This window comes from Gracilinanus agilis, chromosome 2, assembly GCF_016433145.1.
Source record: "Gracilinanus agilis isolate LMUSP501 chromosome 2, AgileGrace, whole genome shotgun sequence".
NCBI lineage: Eukaryota > Metazoa > Chordata > Mammalia > Didelphimorphia > Didelphidae > Gracilinanus > Gracilinanus agilis.
In genome coordinates this window covers 685,076,466-685,087,556 of record NC_058131.1, presented here as the reverse complement: position 1 = coordinate 685,087,556, position 11,091 = coordinate 685,076,466, and the positions used below count along the sequence as shown (strand labels likewise).

Here is an 11,091-nt window from a genome sequence, read left to right as displayed (position 1 = left end):
TGAGTTTGGATGTTGATTGCTATAAAAGAAAAGAGCAGAATTCCATTTTATGCTAGAGGGATATATATTTTCTTTAGATATTCATTAGAAAAGAGATTACAGGAGGTATGTGTACAATGTAGGTGCCTAAAGGATTTCAGAAGCCAGAGAGGAGACATTTTCTGCTCTGAATCAGCATGCCAAAGACTTGACAAGGCCTTCAGGAGAATGGATATCCAAGGGCATGCCCATATGGCTCACAGCCTCCTGTTGATCTGAATTCCAAGGAGAGAATCATTGCTTGAAGTGAGGACAAGTTCCATTGGGAGGTGATGACTTTGGCAGCAAAAACAGGAGGAGGTGGAACTGCTAACCAGTATATCTTGACACTTCACAGGATTTAGAGTTATTTTCTTTCTCTACAGCTTTGTAAATGCAAAACTCCTTGTGGAAAACTTCCACACATTTATCTTTGTCATACCCAACAGGCCTCTTCACACTGTTATTAGAAGAAAATTGGACAAAGATTAGGGTGGACTTAGGGGAACTGAAAAACAATTTATTAAGAATCTTACCCTTATTCTAGACAGCCTCTGATCATGAACCAACCTCTCTCGGCAACCATATCCTGAGCCATCCCAATTCTCCCAACAAGTATAGATGGAGAGCCCAATTGGCACTAGATGCTAGTATACTCTAAAGCTTTTTTTTTAATTTTTTAAACCCTTAACTTCTGTGTATTGGTTCATAGGTGGTAGAGTGGTAAGGGTGGGCAATGGGGGTCAAGTAACTTGCCCAGGGTCACATAGCTGGGAAGTATCTGAGGCCGGATTTGAACCTAGGACCTCCCATCTCTAGGCCTGACTATCAAACCACTGAGCTACCCAGCTGCTCCCTAGTATACTCTAAAGCTGACAGTTAAACACCAAACTTGTCCAAAGTCACATAACTAATAAGTTTCTGATCTTGAAGTTAAATAGAAAATAATAATAGAGCCTAGATTACAAAAAGGAAAGAACCTAAGTACAAACCTATATTTTTTGGGTTTTTTTTAACACATAAGAAACCCCAGACAGAATGTTCAGCTGCCCTGGCCTCTGGGGTCACAGAGATTCTCAGCTTATGACTAGAGATTAAAATAGAAAAATAATCCTAGATTTCAAATATAAAGAGACCTTAGAAGTCATCAAGTCTAAATCTCTCTTCTTTTTCTTCTTTTCTTCTTCTTCTCCTTCTCTCTTCTTTTTCTTCTCCTTCTTCTTCTTCTGTCTTTTTCTTCTCTGACTTCTCTGACATTTCCTTTTGCTACCCCTCCTCCTTTTTTCTTCCCCCCCTCCTCTTCTCCCTCCTCCTCATCCTTCTTCTCCATCTCCTTTCTGACAAGTAACAAAACTGAAACTAAGAACAGTCAAGTGATTTGGATAGGGTCACACAGATAATCAAGTGATGAATGGAAATTTAAACAGAAAAGTATTGTAGATGCTACATTCAAAAAGGAAAGGACTTTAGGAGTAATCAACTCTAAACTCCTCTTTTTTAAGAGAAGGAAATAGAGACTTGCAGACACCAAATGATTATTCCACTGTCATTCAGATATGTATGTATCTAAGCGGTTTTGAACTCAGGCCTTCCAAACACCAATCCCAACGCCTTATGCATTGTTTCCACTAGGGAGGTTAAAATCTTTCTGTCACCTTCCCTGATGTAATCACATCCAGAATATCATATTCCATTCAAGCAGTAATATGATGGGAAAGAAACTGATCATCTGGGGCATATTTACAGGAGAACCAAAATGGAAACAACTAAAATGTTCCCTAAAAGAGTCAATGCAGGAATCTCAGCCCAAAGAAGAGAAATGTTTGACTGAGGGAAGAGAGAAGAGACTTGCTCAGCTTACTTGGCCTCAAGGGGCAGAACTGAGATATCTCAGTGAAGATTTAGAAGAGTCTGTTTTGAAATGGAAAGTGAAGAAAGCTTCCAAACACTGAAAACTCTCCAGAAGTTACCTTCACTAAAGCCCTTCAACAAAGACCAAATGGTCACTTATTAGGCAACGGTTTCTAGTTCCCAGACCAATTCTACTCCACGGCCCCAGAAGGTCCTTCCAACTTAGGGATGCTGTGATGTTATGTCTTTCTATTTAGGGTTCACTTTGAACTTACTTGACACAGCACTCAATTCCTTGCATTGTACATGCACAAATCTCACAGTCACCAGATTTCCAATTAGCGCGAAATGGGTGCAATACTCCTTGAGCATCCTTGCAACCTAAGACAGAACACATGGCAAAATTTCTGTTAAACTGCAAATAATGCCTCTAGAAAAAAATTTTAACAAATTCCTAAGGTTATCTTGAATGGTACATCAACACATCCCAACAATGGAAAATCTGGGCCATTTAAAAAAACCTCTTACCTTCTATCTTAGAATCAATACTGTGTATCCCTTCCAAGAGAGAAGAACAGTAAGGGCTAGGTAATGGGGATTAAGTGACTTGCCCAGGGTCACACATAGGAAGTGTCTAAGGAAAGATTTGAACCCAGGATCTCCCATGACTAGGCCAAGCACTCTGTCCTTTGAGCCACCTACCTGCTCCAATTTGGACCAATTTTAAAGACTTCAAAAGGAAGTTCTACAGTTTCCCTTGGCAACATCCTCAAACAATTCACAGCCCATCAAGTCAAATATAGCCCTAAAATAATTTAATAAGCCTTCATAGTAAAAACTGGAAATATCCAATACTCTTCTTTGGAAGATATGTCATAGCACATCAACAGTGGGACATAAACTTCAAGAAGTCAAGAATTTTTCTTATAGTTTCTTTTTTCTTTCATCTTAATTTTGTTCCCATGATTAATTTTGCCTTTGAAGCTACAACCTTTTGCACCCAGGACATGTTTAACAGATGCTTGAATTGAGTGACTAGATAAATGCCTGAGGCACAGAGAGGTCTCCTGATTTGCCCAGCAGCCCAAAGGTACCCCAGGGCCAGAGGTGGGATTTGAACTCAGGTCTTCCTGACCCCAATACCAGCTCTCAAACCTATATACCATGCTTCCTTTTAGAAACATATCATACATAGAGGTCATATCTTGAAATTTTAGAGTAGAAGCAGATTGGGGAGGAAAGACCTTTTATGTGTGTTTCAGTAGTTGCCTCTTTTCTCCATCTTGGCACATCTATAGGTTAAATCCATTTTTCCCACCCTTTGCCTACTATTTCCATCCCATGGATCTTGGGTCTTATGGACACAGATACTCTATTCAAGTCTGTCCCTGTCACTTTTCACACTAAACAAATCTTCCTATCTTTAGAAATCAGAAAGAGTGGTGAAAGATTTACCTTTTGCTGGATCCCTTATAGGGAGCTCCAACCGAATAGAGGTGCACTGAGCATCACATAATGTCACAACAATAGTCCAGGTAAGTAGAACACCTAGTACAGCATTCTATTTTTTAAAAAGGAAAGATGAAAGGCTAGTTAGGTGGAAGAATAACTGGGGTTCTTTTTAAAGAATTATAGCCATCTTCTCTTTTTTCACAACATTTACCACCTAATATACTGACAATCTTCTCAGCAATGAACCCTTCCTTTATGATTCAGTCTCAGTTACACATGGAATAAGCAGTGGGAATGAGAACCCTGAGGCCCAGCAGGTTTCCCTGAATAGATCTGGGCATGTATCTACAAAAGAAAACTATTGGTGCCACAATAGAGCCTCTAGAGCCAGTTCTTTCCCTACCCTGTACACCCCTATGTGGCGGGCACAAATCCCTAGGGATGGGGCAGCAGGATTGAGGAGAGAAGCCCATGATGATCACTCCCCTGCTGCTCAAGACTGTCTTCCACAGCCCATGATGATGTGCTCTCCTGCCCCCCATGCTCTAGAACCACAAGGAGAGGGTCAGTAAGGTCCATGAATGAAAAGAGTGAGATCCATTTCTCTCATCTGTCTGAAGAAGCCTTTAGGTCCTGGGTGCTGGTTTTGTCTTTTCTTTTTCTTCTTGTTTCTGACTGAAAACTCTCAGTATTTTTAAAACTACAAGGAGTTTCAGTCTTTAGGACACTGGAGGTGAAGTCATCAAATTTGGTCTCAGACAATTAGTTGTGTTACCCCTGACAAGTCACTTAGCAACTCTGCCTCACTTTCCTCATCTGTTAAATGGAGACAATGTTAGCTTCTGTAGTGTGTGCATCAAATGAGAGAATATTCAAAAAGTGCTATGAGCTGTTAACTACAATAATGATATCAAGATATAAAATAGTACAGCAAAGTCATCAACCCAGTTCAACCCATGTCTCTCTGGTCCCAGCCCCATCAATTTACAGCTAGAGAGGAACTTCTAGGTCAGTGATTCTAGCATTCTCATGTTACAAATCAAGAAACTGAGGCCTTGACAAAAGCCTGAAAAGACTTCTCATATCCACCAACTAATGGCATCTGCCTATAAATATCCATTGCCCCTCTGAGTATATTACCTCCTGTCTACACAGTCACTCACTTTTTTTCTGACAGGAGAAAAAGAATGCTGTGTAGCCCTGGTCAAGATACTTTTGTCTCTATTTGCTTCAGTATCCTACATTGTAAAATGGATATGAAAAGCACTCACCACCGAGCGTGGGTAATAATTATACCTGGCACATAGTAGAAATCCGATAAAGCCTAGCTTTTGTTACTGCTTTTGACTATAAACACATTGGGAGTTTGTTATGAGACTCAGTAGATAGAGAGCCAGGGTGGGAGAAGGGTGGTTGTGGGTTCAAATCTGGTCACAGATACTTCCTAGCTGTGGGACTCTAGACAACTCACTTAATTAACCCCAATTGCCTACTGCTCTTCTCACTTGGAACCAATACTGAGTATCAGTTCTGAAACAGAAAGCTAAGAGGTTTTTTTTACAATAATTGTTAATAGTTTGTCTCCTATGCTTTAGAAACAAAATTATTTATCCCATTTCATCTTTGTTTAGAAGGCTTTTAAGTATTTTTTTCTTTTCATGTCCATTACTATACTACTTATCAACATTATTTTCCTGCTTTCTTTACTCTGCATCATATCATTCAGATTTCTCCACATTTCCCTGCTTTCCTCGTATTTGTCACTTCATAAAAGCTCTTAATGCATCATCGCATTCACATGCCACAATTGAAAGTCAGATCAGGAATATGAATTCTTGTACTTGGAATAGATTTCTTTGGAGAGAAAAGAGGTTTGAGAAAGAAGGAGGGAAATCGACAGGGAAGGTGATGCTGACACAGAATAAGAGGAAATACAGCCTGAAAATGGGTCTAAGCGTATTAGGTGAGTGGGTAGATTCTTGCTAGGGTGGGAGTCTGGGAGAGGGCTTTATGGCAATGAGACTTAGGGTATGGCACACCATGGTAGTAATTGTGCCACATGACAATTTACAATTGAGTTTTAAAAAGCAACAGCATGTCTAAGATTTAATGGACGATAGGGGTCTGTGGGAGAACAATTGCCTCAACCAAGGCAAATTAACTGCTTGACTGCTTTTAGCCTGAAATAGTTAAGCAAGAGATTGGCAAATAATATATATATGAGAGGCAGGACCAGAACTCTGGACTTCCTGACTCCCAAGTCAGCTGCCCATCCACTATATCATGCTGCCTCCCTTCAGGGAACCCATGAGGAAAACCACCAATTAGCCCCATTGATCATTGGTAGCTTGCAGCAGGAACCCAAATGCCAAAATCCCAAAAAACCAGCAGTGTTCCTTCCCTTTCCTTTCCAACATGAACCTGTTACTTACCATGGTGTCTTAGTAGCTTCTCTCTTCTACAGGGCTCTTGATCCTACAGGGAAAGGTCAGGATTATATAGAGGGTGATTGCAATCATTTCGCAATAACATTGAAGAGGAAATATAACACATCAAAAAAATGACAAATATTATTGTATAAACTGAGGGCAGGTTGCCAAATGGAAAGAATGGGAGAATACGATTTATTCAATGTATTATGGACCTACTCTCCACCCTCACTTAAATTGACCTGTTCTATGCCTATAAAAATATTAAAATTAAAAATATCGCCACACTGGATCAAAATGTTGCTCTCACATGGTACAGGGTTGTGGCTCTTGACTATGTTTTGAAGGTATGTTTTGTGAGAATTTGGTCATCCTCCACGGTATGGCCCTCAACAAATTGGGAGCTTCTCTCCAAACATTCCATACTCCTCTCTAATAATCCACAATTCATTCTGAGGAAAAGATTCCCTAGAGCCTGTTTCCTATTTCCTACCTCCAAGCCTTTGCATGAGGCTTCTGTCCCCAATGTCTATTCCTGAGATGTTTTTCTTCCTCACCTTATTCTCTGGAAAACCCTCCTTCCTTTCAAGATACATGAGTGATCCTCCCAGAAGAATTTCCTGGTTTCCTCCTCTCTGAGAATGTATATATTCTTTTAGTTATGTACCCTTCAGTATGTATCCTTCAGTATGCATATAATCATTTTGTGTGTCTCCAGTATTCCTCCTCTTAGGACATGAGCACCACCAGGGGAGGAACATTTTAGGCTGTAGATGTTTCTGAAGCAGTAGGTGGTCAGAGTTTGAAGAGTTGAGTCAGGAAGATCCGAATTCAAATTTGGTCTCTGACAAATGATGTGTGACCTGAAAGTCACTTCACCGTCATTTACCTCAGTTTCTCCAACTATAAAATGGGTTTAATAACCACATCTAACTCACAAAGTTTTTGTGAGTGTCACAAAATAAAACACAAAGACATTGGTTTCTGCCATACAGATGGGTTTCCTGGGCAGCAAGCTGAGGACTGGGCACCTCAGAGAAGAAAGGAGGGAGAGAGAGGTTAAGATTAGGAATGGAGGCAGAGTCACAGAGCCAGGGCCACTTGGGCCCTTGTTTGGTCTTAGAGCTCATCTTCTCTGTGCTCTGTTTCACTGGAAAAGATCCATTATTTCTGCTGAAAACCTCTTCAAGGCAGAGAGATGCCATAGCTTCAGGAAGCCTTTAGAAGCAGTTGTAGGTACTTCCAGCAACCATAGGAATCAGAGAGCTTCCAGGGCCCTCTGTGGGGGCTTCCTGTCTCTGTCCCTCGTTTTTCTTTCCTCCTCCCCATAGAAATTACCCTACAGACATGCAGCCCTGCCTCTGCTGTGCCAAGTCCAGCCTATACCATCTCTCACTGCTGCTGATCAGAAACTTGGCTCCTTTTCTGACCATCAGAGAGTTTTTCTAGAACCGTGTACAACAGCAAACATTGATAGAGCAGTTTAAGACTTACAAAGTTGTTCGTGGGACACGTCCTTTTATCCTTACAAAAACCCTGTGAGGCAAGTCTCCTTATTGTGCCAATTGCACAGACAGGGAAACTGAGGTTAAAAACAGTTTACAAACATTAAATAACTTGCCCAAAACTACACAGCTAATAATATACTGAGACAGAATTTGAACTCAGTTCTTCCTATCTCCAAAAACTCCTCTGTGCCACCTTGCTGACTGAAATACAATAGGAAGGCTGGTATCTAAAGCTCTCCATTGCCTACTTTTGCACCTTGGTATCTAGTGCCCAGATCACTTTCTCCATGGCTTAGGAGTCTCTATATTTCTTAGATTCTGGAAGAAATGGCCCTGCTCTTTTGTGTCTCCAAAGTGACAGAGTTCCTTTGGAAGGTCTGACTGGTCTTTGTGGCTCTCCTGCAAAGAGAGGTCAAGGCTGATCCAGACCTTCCCCTGGTCAGAGGTTAGCAGCTGGACTCAGCTCAGGGCATAGATTCATGTCTGAGAGACGGTTGATGACCTTTTTCAGTTTCCCACTTGAAAGCTACTCTGCCTTCTTCATCATTCTTTTTCACTTGCCTCAGCTCTTCTCCTTATTAGAACAAACTCACCAGAAATCAAAAACATCATATGGGCAGAGGGGGATTATTCTGTTTGGTGTCCATTCAGTCAGTCTATTCACATTTAGGAAGCACCTACTGTGTACTAAGAACTGTGCTGAGTGCTGAGAATGCAAAGAAAAACAAAGATAGATTTTTGGCCCTCGAGGCACCATCCAATCTAATGAGGGAGAAAACATGCAATCAACTCTACACAAACAAGACAGACAGTGCAGGATAAATTGGAGCTCTCCCTCAGAGGGGAGGCACTAGCAGCTGGGAAACTGGGAAAGGCTTTCTACAGAAGATGGAATTGGAAATGAGCCTTGAAGGAAGTCAGGGCAGCTAGAGGTGGAGGCGAGAAGCCCTGCAGGCCTGGGAGGCAGCTAGCTCAGAGATATAGAGTTGGTCTAGAGAGGAACCAGAGAGAAGGGCTGGGAGGCCAGAAAGGCTGTATTCTAGAGGCTGTGGAGGGGCCAGCTATGGAGGGCTTTCAAGGCCAGGCTGAGCTATTCAGGCCCCACATTGTCTGTTGCCAGCTGTGGCTGCTGTAGAAACCTGGTCCAGATCCTGGGGATCAGACAGGACAATGACCTCAAGCTTCCACTCCTGCATTTCAGTAAGTTCAGAGTCAATCATGTTATGAGTCTATTTGGACCGTGTTTGTGAGAAGATGGTGCTTGAGGAATATTCAGAAGGAATCTCTATGATCAAAAGATCACAATTCAGTCAGTTTATTACTCACAGACGTGTAATTGTGTGGCTCCTTCTCTCTGCAGTCCCACCAATACACCTCAGCAGCTCAGGCAGTGGATGCCCATCAAGATCCCAGCTCTCCTGGGTTACTGCCTTTATAGCCCATTGTTTTTGCAGAACAAATTCACATGGACAGAGTAGGAGGGGGCTCTTCAGAGCAGTCAATCGGCAGCTGGTCTGGACTGAGACCCACTTCCCCAAATCTAAGAACATGATGACTAGAAAAGTTTGCCAACTTTACACACCTGGATTAAAGGATGTTTACTAACCCTGCATTCCTACCTTGCAATGTCTAAGACAAGTGCAATTGTTGGGGACATTGGAACTTCCCTGGTCAAGCAGTGGTCAAATATCAGCAGGTCAATCAAGGGGCAAACATGGAGGCACCTCTGCCAACTAAAGTCTAGCCATAGGCCAAGCCGTGAAGTATTTGTTGAGATGCACGTAGTAAGGAGTCTCAAAACCATTTCATCTGAGGACACCTGGAGGAAATGGTGGGTAATGGAGGACATGATGGGTAACTTCAAGCATTTAAATGTAATGGCCCCTGAAAGAGGGAGTAGACTTCTGCTGCTTGGCCCCAGATGCTAAGACCAGGAACAGTGAGCAGATTTAGGCTCAATGAAGAACAAATTTGCTAGTATTTAGAGCTGTCCCAACATTCAATGGGCTGCCTAGAAAAGCAGTGAGCTCCCCATCACTGGAAAGTAGATATAGATGTTTAGAAGATCCTTGTTAGGGACAGATGGAATGATATGGTTTCTGAGGTCCCTTCCATGTCAGAGATTCTGAGCACTCCCCAGTTTTTTGAGGTCGCTTTATGGTCAGATTATCTGAAAAAGGAGAGGGGTGGAAATCTTTTCCACTAATTCATTTGGAAGTTGAGTTTCTCCCTTTTTAACCTACAAATAAATGAATCATTTGAGAGATGCCATTTTTGATGGCTGCAGCATGTTAAACATATAGCTTCAAACCTGCAGGTCAGACACCTCTCTGACTAATGACTCCAGTGCTCCCTTCCTGGCAGTTCTAATCATATGGTAAACCATTCACAGATTCATGAGAACAGTCAATCTTCTTGGTGAGATTTAAACTCAGATCTTCCTAACAATAACCCTACCTCTCTAACCACTATACATACTGCCCCTTAAAAACATTTCATACATAGAAGTTTTGTTTCTTAATTATGTGATAGAAGGCAGTTGTTGGGGAAGGAGCTTACATGTATTTGTTTAAATATTTCCTTCCATTTTAGAATTCATACTATGTATTGATTACAAGGGAGAAGAGCAGTTAGGTGTGGCAACTGGATTAAGTGATTTGCCCATAGTCACACATCCAGGAAGTCTGAGGCCAAATTCAAACCGAAGACCTCCCATTCTCTATGTCGGGTTCTCTGTCACCTGACCCAATTTGTTGCCCCCTACATATATTTTTAGACATCTGTCTATTTTCTCTATCTCAGGAACATCTTTAGATTAAATCCCCTTTTCCCACTTTTGCTTACAAGTCACCTTTCATACTACACAAATCCTTCCATCCCTGGAAATAGAAAACTGTTGTAAACAGTGATTTAACTTCAGGATTCCTCTATTTAGTGACCTCCAAGAGGATATGTAGCACCAAGCATCATATGACATCTGAAATAGGTAACTATCTAACTGGGGTAATATGGAGATGTCACGCACTACCAAGACACATCCACGCACCCCAAGTGACAGGATATTACAGGATAGCAAGGGACCTTTCAAACGGGATGTGGGTGTTAGGTGAAACCACTCTAATTATTGAAATGGCAGCTAACAGTTACTGGTCATTAACCACACTCTATGGGTCCTTCTTGGGGTTTGGAGGAAAGACAACAGGGTGTGACAAAACAGTTTATTCTAAGGCTTAATGTTAGAGGTTTGGGGGAAAAGATCACACTGAACTGGATAACTATGGACAGACTTAGGGACTGGAAATATGGGTCAAATCTATTCTATACTAGCACTGGCTGTCCAGTTCAGCCTGGGTGGCTGGAAGGAAAATGGATGTCTCACAACTGAGTCCACTTCTGTTCCAGCAATGATCAAGGGTTTCCAGGAACATAGGTCCTCAGCAAATTGATTCACAAGGAGATGAAGGCAGGAAGTTGATCCAGTCTGAAAGTCCACCCTTCAGAGCTGTGATCAATACTCACATCTGCACTTCCTCACAGGATAGATGACTTCTTGTTAGAGACAAATCCACTCTCCTTGGCTCTCTGCTCTCTCCATATCAGAGTCCTCAGGAAAGGCTTCCTTCCTTCTCACTATTCCATGATTGAAACACTCCAGCCTTGCCTGACAAGCATCCAATTTACTTATGCCTATTTCTAAACTTTCCCTAATTCTCTTTTAACAGTTCCCCCCCACCTTTGCACAAAGCCAAAATAGTGTTCCACACAATATTTTGTATTTGTGCACTACAGACTAAATTAAAAAATTCCAACCCCAAATAACAAATAACCTACAC

The 11,091-nt window shown here is 41.7% G+C and overlaps 1 pseudogene; it reads right to left on the bottom strand.

The window, feature by feature from the left end:
* Positions 1 to 348: 348 nt before the first annotated feature.
* Positions 349 to 8,808, bottom strand: LOC123234373 (annotated as a pseudogene).
* Positions 8,809 to 11,091: the final 2,283 nt, after the last annotated feature.